This window comes from Sapajus apella, unplaced genomic scaffold (assembly GCF_009761245.1).
Source record: "Sapajus apella isolate SASKATOON/1434 unplaced genomic scaffold, GSC_monkey_1.0 scaffold110, whole genome shotgun sequence".
Taxonomy (NCBI): domain Eukaryota; kingdom Metazoa; phylum Chordata; class Mammalia; order Primates; family Cebidae; genus Sapajus; species Sapajus apella.
In genome coordinates, this window is record NW_022437050.1 from 976,362 (window position 1) to 988,960 (window position 12,599).

Consider the following 12,599-nt stretch of genomic DNA (forward strand, 5'->3'; position numbering starts at 1 on the left):
TGCCAGAGACTGGATAAGAGGCTGTGGCAGTCCAGGTAAGAGGGCAGGATGCCCAGGGACTAGACATCCTCCGTTATCCACAACGCTTCGGCCAGGGCCTAGAGCACAGACATCACTTACAAGTGCCAGGTCTAGATTATTTACTCAAAATCGCCCTCATCCTACAGGCAAGGAAATTTAAATTTGCGTGGTTAAATACATTACCCCCACAGACCACACAACTAGTAAGTTTCAGAACTGTGATCTGTGATTCTAACACAGCTATGTAACTCCAAAGCCTAAGATATATCTATATATGTATATATATATAAAATATGTGTGTGTGTGTGTATGTATGTGTGTGTGTGTGTGTGTGTGTGTATATATATATATATATATATATATATATAAGGACTTTCACTCTGTCACCCTGGCTGGAGTGCAGTGGCGTGATCTTTGCCCACTGTAACCTCCGCCTCCTGGGTTCAAGTGATTCTCCTACCTCAGCCTCCTGAGTAGCTGGGATTATAAGCACACACCACCATGCCTGGCTAATTTTTGTATTTTTATTAGAGATGGTGTTTCACCATACTGTTCAGGCTGGTCTCGAACTCCTGACAAGTGATCCACCTGTCTTGGCCTCCCAAAGTGTTGGGATTACAGGCGTCAGCCATTGCACCCGGCCCAGATATTTTTTATTGTTGCTTTTCTTCTCTACACAATATTTGCTTCCTAAAAGAGAAAGCAAGGAACACAGAGACCTGGCGGAGTGAAGTGGAGCTTGGCAGGGCAGCTCCCAGAGGACAGGGAAGAGGCTCTGCCCCGTCATGTGACCTGAGGAACACTGGCCCCAAACCACCCTGAATATCATGTATGGGAGGGCGCTGTGTTCCTTAGTTCACACCTGGTAACGAGTTCTGTTCCGTTTCCTTTATTTTCAAGGCATAGGTAGCAATGTGCCTATTAATATCTACAGCATGCTTATTATGAGGGAGAACAACCTAAGGGTATGCAACACACATTATCTGTCAATTGGCGTTTTGCTGGTGACTAATTCATTCCCTTTTGCATCAAATTTCCCCCCAGATCCAGTGACTCACTCTCTCAACTGCATCCTCGCCAGCACCCCAGTTTCTTTTCCTTTTAAGATGAGGAAAATTATATTTTGGAGCGATTTTTGTTTGTTTATTGCCAGATTTCTCTAGTCCAAATATAGCTGGTTGGTGGGTTGGGTCCAACGCTAGGACCCAACCTGGATAGCCAGTTTTCTGTATGTGATGACATTAAATATGCGAGCTTTTATGAAAGTGTGTGCCTTTGAGGAATTTTCCAGGCATTTAGGGAATTGGAACTAGTAATTTATAGTAGATTTCCCTGACTAGCAAGATAATTCCCTAATGAAAAGAACAGGGCTTTATCTCAAACTGTCTGCAGCAGGGGAAACTTAACAAGACTTTGGCATTCTCAAGCTTCTAGGTGCAAGTTTACTTGTTTATTTTGCTTTTCTTTAAAAATTCAATTTAAAATTCTTTAAAATCGTATTTTACCTTTTTTTGGTCACTTTCATTTTGATTTAATTTCAAGTTTACAGAAAAGTTGCTAAAACTTTTATGTACTCTTCACCCAGATTCACCCATTGTTAACATTTTGCCACATTTGATGAGCAATCCTTCATAATACACACACACAGTCACACATTATTTTTGAACCACTTGAGAATAAGCCACAGACAAAATGCCCTTTTAACCCTAAATATTTCAGTGTATATTTCCTAAGGCAAGACATTTTCTTACATAACCACAGTAAAATAATCAAAACCAAAAAATTTAACACAGATACAGTATTATTATTTAATCCACAGTATCTACGTCACAGAATTATTGAACTTTCACTCTTTATCCCAATAATGTCCTTCACAGTTGTTTGCAGCGCCTCCATGGAGGTCCTTTGCAGAATTGAGCCTAGGATTACGCATTGTTTTGAGTTGTCATATCTCTTTGTACTCCTTAATCTGGAACAATTCTTTATGCTATTTTGACTTTCATAACATTTATATTTTTGTTTATTTATTTTTCTTGAAGTTCTAGGAATGTGCAGGTTTGTTACATAGGTATATATGTGCCATGGTGGTTTGCTGCACCCATCAACCTGTCATCTGTATTGGGTATTTCTCCTAATGCTTTCCCTCCCCTAGTCTCCAATCCCCCAACAGGCCCTTGTGTGTGATGTTCGACATTTATATTTTTAAAAAGAAATACATAACAATAGCAATAGATTATAGATTTAGACATAATCTATACATGAATATGTACTCTATATCTAATATGTATATCTGCTATGTAATCTATTCATGAATTGACTCATGAATTCCAGATCCATAGATTGTAGATTATGTAACAATACACGAGTTTATTCTAATAAATAAATACAAGCATGCATAAGCGAATCAGGAAAGCCTCTCTTTCAGTAGAATGCTAACTAATAAAATAGATAAAGGAATGACAGAATTAGAAAAGTATCATTTTGTAACCATTATAATAGTAATTGATTTAGGCAAGAATTATCCATGGATACTAAAACTAGTGGATGAAAGTTTGAAAAGGAAAAAGATGCTTGTATAGCCTCATAATATGGTCCCTCAAATCATTTATTAAGAATGGGCAGAACAGTAACTCTATAGGAGATAAATCTGGTAGATAACATGCTAACCAGGTGACTGAAGTTAGCATCCCCAGTGATAGACCAACCCCTCATCATGTACCCCTTGACACAATGCACAAAGGAAGACACCCCTTCACCTGCAATATATTCTTGTTAAGAATAATCTAATCGTGAAGAAATAGACAAACCCAAACTAAGAGATATTCTACAAAACAGTGTTTCCTTTTTAATGACAAACCTGATTAAGTAAAGGGTTGTATCAAGAGTTGTGTTTTCACAAAGCAAATCACAATGAGATATTATCTTACAACAGTCAGACAGACTAGCGATTAAACAGTCTAAAACCAACAGATGTGGGCAAGGATGCAGAGAAAAGGGAATGCTTATAGACAGTTGGTGAGAATGTATATTAGTACAACCTTTGTGGAAAACAGTGTGATTTCTCAAAGAACCCAAACTAGGATTACCGTTTGATCCTGCAATCCTGCTACTGGGTATACACCAAAGGGAAAGAAACAATTATAAAAAAGATATTGGCCGGGCGCGGTGGCTCAAGCCTGTAATCCCAGAACTTTGGGAGGCCGAGGTGGGTGGATCACGAGGTCAAGAGATCGAGACCATCCTGGTCAACATGGTGAAACCCCGTCTCTACTAAAAATACAAAAAATTAGCTGGGCATGGTGGCACGTGCCTGTAATGCCAGCTACTCAAGAGGCTGAGGCAGGAGAATTGCCTGAACCCAGGAGACGGAGGTTGTGGTGAGCCGAGATTGCACCATTGCCCTTCAGCCTGGGTAACAAGAGCGAAACTCCGTCTCAAAAAAAAAAAAAGATATTTGCACTAATATGCTTATTGCAGCACTATGCACAATAGCAAAGATATGGAATCAACCTGAGTGTCTCCATCAATGGAGGACTGGATAAGGAAAATGAAGTATCCCAGCACTTTGAGAGGCTGAGGCAGGTGGATTACCTGAGGTCGAGCGTTCAAGACTGGCCTGGCCAACATGGTGAGACCTCATGTCTACTAAAAATACAAAAAATCAGCTGAGTGTAGTGGCGGGCACCTGTAATCCCAGCTATCCGGGAGGCTGAGGCAGGAGAATCTCTTGAATCCAGGAAGCAGAAGTTGCAGGGAGCCAAGATCATGCCATTGCACCCCAGCCTGGGCAGCAAGAGCAAAACTCCAAGCCTAAAAAAAAAAAAAAAACGAAAGAAAAAAAATGAGGTATAGATATACCACAAATATTACTCAGCCATAAAAGAGAATAAAATCGTGTCTTTTGCAGCAACATGGATGGAACTGGAGGACATTATCCTCAGTGAAATAATTCAGAAACAAAAAGTCAAATATCCCATGTTCTCACTTATAACTGGGAACCAAACAATGGATACACATGAACATATAGAGTCGGATAGACACTGGAGACCGCAAAAGGTGAAAGGGTGGGAGGGTCGTGAGGGTTGAAGAACGACCTGTTGTGTACAACGTTCTCTGTTTGGGTGATGGGCACACTAAAAGCCTAGACTCCACACTACACATGTAAGAAACCTGCACTTGTACTCCCTAAATATGTAAAAATGTTTTTTAAAAGTTGCATTTTCGAAAATACCACTAGATGTCACTGTGGTTCTGCAAGTTGCACAAGTTTTATCAGTAAAGACTACAGATTGCTTGGTGGCCTTCCTCCTGACTGACTCGTTTGTAGACTGGGCACATTTAGTCAATTTCAACACATACAGCCTGTATGAAGCCTGCAAATTAAATAATGGTAAAAGCAACGAGGGAAGAGGCAGCAGGCTTAAAGTTCGTATCTGCCAGTACAAGCCATAGGACGGGGCAGTTCCTGCTCTGTCTCCGGACTTGGTTTCCTGGATTGCCTGCTCCTCATCTCATCTAGCGCTCATATTCTGCGAATTTAAACTGATGTTTTCTCAACTCAAGTTATTTCAGTGCCCCTTACAAGATTTTTGTCCAACCACATTGGACCCACTACTGATTTTTCCGTTTTTCTTTTTTTTTCAATTTTTTTTCACTCGGTGCTCTTATTTATATAGTACTTGTCTTTAAGTTGACTCCACTTTTTAAAATGTAAATAAAGAAAAAAATGTCATAGGCCCATCACAAGTGGAAACCAGTTCACTTGCCATAAATAAAGGTAACCATGAAAATAAATGTAATATAAACAACATAATTACATAATATAATATAATTACATTCAAGCGATTGTTTGCCAAAGGTTCAGAGCGTGAGTCTACTCTTTTTTCCCTCATTTTTTAAAAGGGAGATTTGGAAATGTTGAAGAGACGTTGAAGACGGATCAGCCCTGAGACTTGCCTTTCGATGTCAGCAAATAATCGAGACTGAGAAGACCTTACTGTCTGTGCAGTTCACGAAACCAGCCGCTGTACTTCACATACCGTCTGAAACCATTCTCATGCTTTTATAAGCTGTTCTAAGCTACAGGATTCTTTTTCTTTCTTTCTTTTTTATTTCACTCTTGATTCTTCAGTATTTCTAAAGGGTATGATCAGAAATTATACACTATTAAACGTTTCTTCAATCTCTAAGCTTTCGTCTTATTTTAGTATCCGCTTCAGTTTTGTGTTGGTTTAACTTCCCTTTAATGTGTATTTAAATTTGCCTTTACGTTCAGTCTTCTTCCACTTAAAACACTCACTCTCTTTTTAACAGAGGAGATGATATATACTCCTCTGCTGTCAATGTCGAAGCAATTATGTGCCACCAAATGGCTTGTGATGTGGCATCTCCTCCTGATAAAGGCTTATGATAGATAGGACGTGGCAGAGGTCAGGAATTCTGCTGAGTACAACCTGAGGGTATTCTTCAAATTGCTTGAGCTTTCTCCAAATCCCCTAGGACACAATCAGAAAACGAGTCCCCTTTAATTTTGGTGCAGGGCTTTTTTCTTCCTTCTTCACAGAGATTCAGAGTGAAGATGCGTGAGGCTGAGCCGTCTAATTGCACTCTTTACTCCCTAACATTAGTTTAGCCCTTTCCTGCTTTGTATAATCTATTATAATTACTAATTTTCTGGCCACAATTAGCATAGGGGGTTTTATCGAAGCAGAAACAATTTCTTAGCTGCCCAATGTTACTAAATAATTTAAATAGGGGAAGACAACGAATTTCCATCAAATGTGCTTTGTTTTCTTAATGCCTGTGTTCCCATTAAGGAAAACCATTATAAGGTAAAGAAATCAGGAAATTCATAAAGATCAATACACCAATTATTTCCTGCATCATAAAAGTTACCTTTTCATAATTTTCTTTTCTTGGTGAGGTAGATTTATTTTGCCATTAGAAGCTCAAAAGCTGAGAGGTCAGTTTCACTGTTCAAAACAGAATGCTCTTTGTCTAGCCAGAAATAATGTTTTCCCAAAAAACTGTCCAGAGAGATCATGTCCCCCCCAAATTTTGATTAAAAAGGTTGACTCTGAAGTAATAGAAACTTTTTTTCTATACCAAATTACGTTAAACTATACTATACCTCCCAGGTCCCACCCCCAAATCAGAGTAAGAATCTCTGAAGGGTTTTTTTGTTTTTTGTTAGTTTTCATCACTGTAACTATGCTGAGATTCAAAGCAGCATGGGCAGATATTACACAACTTGAAATATACTAGAGATACCAGTGGAAATCAAATGTGAGACATGGTGAGTCTCTGGTGGGAGGCTTACTTGAGATTTTCTGAAGAGTTCTTCAGGTTTCTTCCAGCCCCATTTGTTCCTTGTGCTGATTCGTGTTTATGATTCCATTATGTTCTTTATGTCACAGGTTCCTCCCTCCCCCACATTTACTCTGTTGTTTTATTATGTGTTGACATCAGCCTATGGATGATGGTGTTCTGGCAAAGTCCCCTTCCACGGCTTTCTGAATACCACTGGTAAGTGTTCTTTGAGCCTCTTTCTGGAACTATATCCCCAGGGCTGCAAATTATACTTGATTTCATTGTTTTCAAGTGTGTAGAGCCAACATGCCTGTTTAAGATACTGAGCCAAGTATTGTCTTTGCAGCACATCTATAACTATTGATTCCTATGAGAGAGACCTAATTATATTTGTGCTTATCTTAAAACCACAGCATTGAAAGAGGCTTTAAAAATTCCTTCATCTCATCTAGGGCCTGGGTTCGTCCCATCCCCCATCAGTCTTCTTTCTGTGGTACAAGTAATAGAAACCAACTCTGGGCAAATTAAACCAAAAAGGGTATTTGTGTTATTGAAAGGGGGACTCCAGAAATAAAAAGGCAGCTGAAGAACCAGGTTAGGATGACTCTGGTACCATGAAGATTCTGGGGATCTAGATGACTAGGTGACAGGCACTGACAGTGCTGTCACCCAGTGGTGACTCCAAGGAGATATTGGAGGGTATTTGGAGGAACTCGAAACCCTTCCATCCAACCCTAATTCTTTGTGTGAGAAGTTGAGCTTTCTTACCCTTATGCAAAATGCTATGTGAAGACAGGTTAAAGTGGTCCCTCAAATCCTGCCTCAACAGAATGCCATCCCCATCCCTTCTACATAGAAACTCTAAGACTCCAAAACCTAAAATGCAATAAGAAAAAAAAAAAGAAAGAAAGAAACTATAAGGCTGCCACTGAAACAACCACTGGGGATATAAGCTTTCCATTGTCTTCCCAACTCCATTCTTGTACCACTGCAGGGAAGAGAGTCCTTCTTTGCAGTGGTGCAAGAATGGGGTTGGAAAGAAAGTTCATTTGGACTACCTTAGGTGTGTGACCACCCTTTGGCCAGGGTCATTGTTTAAGTCAAGGCTGCCACAATAGAGGAGAGGTAATTCTCCATAAGGAAAATTGGGGGCTGTTCACCAAGGCAGAGAGAATGGCCAAAAAACATACGGTCACTATCTTACCAAGAGAACGACAATCACTTTCAGTGATATGAGCTGTGCTGACTCTTCAAGCAGCCTCCTGAGAAGTTCTGACAGCTGCAAATCCTGTGTTTCCTTTAGGAGAACTCAGCCCCCCATGGCTTTCCTCTGCTGATCCTGGCTGCACATTCTTGAGCTCATCCAAAGCAAATCTTTCAGATATTTCATATCAACCTGCAAGTCAAACTCTCCTTGCAAGTTACTCTCTCCTTCTCTAGATATTTTTGGGGGCTCTGAACTAGTTATTTTCTTTTCCTGGGATGTACTTGCCCCAAATCTTTATAGGCCTGACTCCATGTCACCCGTCAGTTCTCAGCTCAAATCTCATCCTCTCAATGAGGCCTAATCGGACAAATCAAGCTCAAGGCCGTCCTACTCAATGCTTCTCTCTGTCTGCCACCCTGCTTTTCATAATCTTTATTGCAACTTGAAATTCCTTTTTGGGGTTTTACTTTTTGTCTTTCTTTCTCATGAAACTAAGCTTTAAGTTTCATGAGAGTGGAGACCTTCTCTGTCTTTGTATTACTGTATATATTCTCACCTAGAACTGTGCCTTTTAGACTAAAGTTGCCCAATAATTATTTATTAATTAAATAAATTAACAAATTAACATGTTTTATACAAGTTTTTATTGTAATATATAATATGCATGGAGAACATACATAAGACTATATGTACTGTTTAAGAGATGGTTCTAAAACGATCATTTTAACAAATGACACTACCCAAGTCAAGAAACAGAATAGTATTGGAATCCAAGAAACTGATTTTGCACTTCATGTATCCATTCCCAGTCACAAACCTTTCTTCCCCCAGCGGTGACTACTATCTTCACTTCTGTGATCATCATTTTACTTGCTTTTCTTCATAGTATTATCACCTATACACTCATCCCTAAACCATGGAGTTTAGTTTTGTCTGCACTTAGAACTAGATATAAATGGAATTATATTATATGCACTTCTCTGCACAATAATTACTTCACCAACTGACTTCACAATTACTTCACCAATAATTACTTCATAAAATTATTTTAAATAATCTATTATATAATTATTATAATTGTATAATGTATTTTATATAATTAAATATTATTAATCATATTATCTATTATATAATTATATAATTTATTTATATAGTATTACTGGAAATACTGATTGCAATAATTATACTAATAATCATTTCACATATAGTTAGTATACTATATGTACTTACCTACACAATAATTATTTCACTAGTTATTAGTGAAATAATTACATACAATTATTTATAAAACAACTATTTATAAATAAATATTTATTTAAAAATTATACTAATTATAGGTATAATTAGTGTAAGTATACACATAATTATACATGAGTATTTTATAAATGTTTATAAATAATTACAATAATCATTATTTTTACTAGTAATTGGTAAAGTAATAATTAGAATAATTATTTTACCAATTATTGTGCAGAGAAGCACATGGAAATAATGATTTTAAACTTTCAACTTCTAGCATGATGGAATGAGAAGGTAGAGAAATTCTACTCTCAAAAAGCAACTATTAAGATGGTCAAAACTTCAAAACCAACAATTTCAGTGCCCTGGAAGTTGAGTGAAAACATACCACAAATGGATGAAATGGCCTGAACGTTGGGTAAGAGCAGCATGAGTCTGTGATGGTCTTGCCCAGGCTGCTCCCATCCCCCCTCCCTGCCTGCCAGTTCTGTGGTGGTAGTTCAACCAAGGGCGCCAGGTCATGGAGACCCACAGCCTTGTTTCTGCTGCCAGAAGGGGCTCCTTGATTTAGAATGTTGTCAGTTAAAGTGCCAATCTCAGTAACAAGTGGACAGGGAGAGCCAGCACCTCTACTAGTCTGAGATTATGACCCTATTTGGGACAAGCGATGGACTGACAGGCTTCCAGGGGTTTAACAGGGATGCACAGATGTGAGACAACCCAGGGGCTTGATAGCCTCTCCACACATCCTGGGTTGACTGGAGGCTGTGCTCATGTGCAACAGCGATAAGCTTGAACCCAGGCCATTCACACATCCCTGGCCAGTGGAACCTGCATACATGAACAGAAGAGAAATAAGAAAGCCCATCAGAAAACTAAAGCCAAGTCTGACTTGAAAACTTCCTAAGTTTTGAATGTACTCCCTAGTCCACACATAGCCCTTTAGCAAAGAGTGAAAGCCTCACTGGCTTGAGGGGCTTGAGTGCTAATCCTGACCAATCTTTACCTGAACTCTAAGCTATCAGGGGCAATTCCTAGGCATCTAGGCTTTAAAATAAAAACAAATATAAAAACTGAGCAAAATCAACAAGGGCCACACACTGTGGGAAAGGCCAACTTTGTAGATTTAGCCCAGGGAAGTTACTAAGTTAAAAATAAATAAATAAATAAAGCAGCTCTAAAAGGAAAAAAATCATCACAATCCAGAGTGGCTGCACTATTACCTAAGATGTTCAGTGTTCCATACAAAATTACAAGGCATATAAAGAAATCAAAAGGGTGACCAAGCTGAGTCTATTGAAACTGTCTCTGAGTGTTCCAGATAATGAATTTAGAAGACAAAAATTTCAAAGTAGCTATTATAAATATGTTCAAAGAGCTTAAGAAAATAATTTTTAAAGATTAAAGCAAAGTATGACAACAATAACCAAATAGAGACTCTCAATAAATAAAAATTATTTTAAGAAAATGAAAATTCTGAACTTAAAAAGTATAATAACTGAAATGAAAAGTTTACTACAGAGGCTCAACTATAGCATTGAGCTAGCAAAAGAAAGAACCAGGGCTGAGTGTGGTGGCTCACACCTGTCAAGCCAACACTTTGGGATGCTGAGGCAGGCAGTTTACTTGAGGTCAGGAGTTCAAGACCAGCCTGGCCAACAAGGTGTAACTCCATCTCTACTAAAAACACAAAAAATTAGCCAGGCGTGGTGGTGTGCACCTGTAATCTGAGCTACTTGGGAGGCTGAGGCAGGAGAATTGCTTGAACCCAAGAGACAGAGGTTGCAGCGAGCTGAGACCACACCACTGCATGTCAGCCTGGGTGACAGAGTGAGTAAGACTCTGTCTCAAAAAAAGAAAAGAAGAAGAAGAAAGAAAGAATCAGGAATTTGAAAATAAAGCAGTGAAAATTACCCAATATGAAAAACAGGGAGAAAAAAGATGAAAGAACGATGAACAATCCTTATAGACCTGTGGAATAATATTAAATGTACCAACCTATGTGTAATGGGAGTCTCAGAAATAGATGGAAAAGAAAATGATGTAGAAAAACACCTGAAAATGGTAACCAAAAGCATTTCAAATTTGATGAAAATATGTTAATGTACAGATCCAAGAAGTCCAAAGAATTCCAAGTAGGATATACACAAAAGATCCTCCTTAGACACCTCAGAATTAATCTGTTGAAAAATAAATACAAAGAGAAAAATCTCAAAAACATTAAAAAGAAAACACACACACACACACACACACACACACACACACACACACGGGAATAAGAATCCTAGTAACATCTGATTTCGTATCAGAAAGAATTGAGGCCAGAAAAGCAGTAGAAAGCTATATTCAAAGTACTGACAGGAAAAATTTTTTAAAGTCTGCAAACTTATAATTCTACCTCAAGTAAAATTATCCTTCAAAAGTTAAGGCAAAATAAAGATATTCCAGAAATAAACAAATATTGAAAGAATTCCTCGCTAGCAGACCTGCATTACAAAAATACAGAAGGTCTGTTAGACTGAAAAGAAGTGACAATAGAAAATAGCTGTAACCCTAAAGAATAAATGCAGAATGTGAGAAATGGCAAATATGAGGGAAAATAGAAAAGTCTCTAGAAATAAGTTTTTCTCATTTTTCTTTTAATTTCTTTAAATGACACAATACTGTATAAGGCAATATTTATAAAACTCTAGTTGTATAGAGTTAATATGTAGACATAATCTATATAACATAATAGCACTAATGAAGGGAAAGAAAAGGAGATATATTAGAGCAAGCTTGTCCAACCTATGGCCTGTGGGCCACATGCAGCCCAGGATGGCTTTAAATGTGGCCCAACACAAATTCGTGAACTTTCTTAAAACATTATGAGATTTATGCATGGCCTTTTCTTTAAAAGCTCATTAGCTGTCATTAGTGTTAGTATATTTTATGTGTGGCCCAAGACAATTTTTCTTCCAATGTGGCCCAGGGAAGCCAAAAGATTGGAAACCCCTGTATTAGAGCAATGTTTCTCTATTTTACCAGAAATTACTTAGTATTATTCTGAAGTAGATTGTGATAAATTGAAATGCATATTGTAATCTCTAATACAACCACTAAGAAATACCTAAACAACATACAGTAAAATGTACACAGAGGAATTTAAATGACACATTAAAAATATTTAATTAACACTAAAGGAGGCAGTAAAGCAGGAACAGAGGAAATACGTGAGACAACACACAACAAAATGCAGGTTATCAATAGTGACATTAAACACGATTGGACTAAACATTGACTAAACACTCTACTCAAAAGGCAGAGATTGTCAGACAATTAAAAATCAAGAGTCAATAATATGCTATCTATAAGAGATCTGTTTTAGATTCAAAGGCACAAATAGGTTAAAAGAAAAGAACGGAAATAATATTCCATGTAAACATGAACCATAAGAGGATTGGAATGACTTTTTAAATATCAGACAGAATAAACTTTAAGAAATATTACCAGAGACAAAAGGGCATGCTATAATAATACATAATTAATACATTAGGAAAATATAACAATTATAAATATGCACCAAATAATAGAGCTTCAAAACACATAAAGCAAAATCTGACAGAATTAAAAGGAGATGTAAACAATTTAAGAATAATAGTTGGAGATTTCACACTCAATAATTGATAGAACAACTAGAGAGAAAAACAAGAAGGATATAGAAGACCTGAACAACACTATCAATCAATTTAACTAACATTTATAGAACAAACAATCCAATAAATGCAGAATACATATTATTTTCAAGTGCACATGGAACATTCTCCAGGATAAATCATATAAT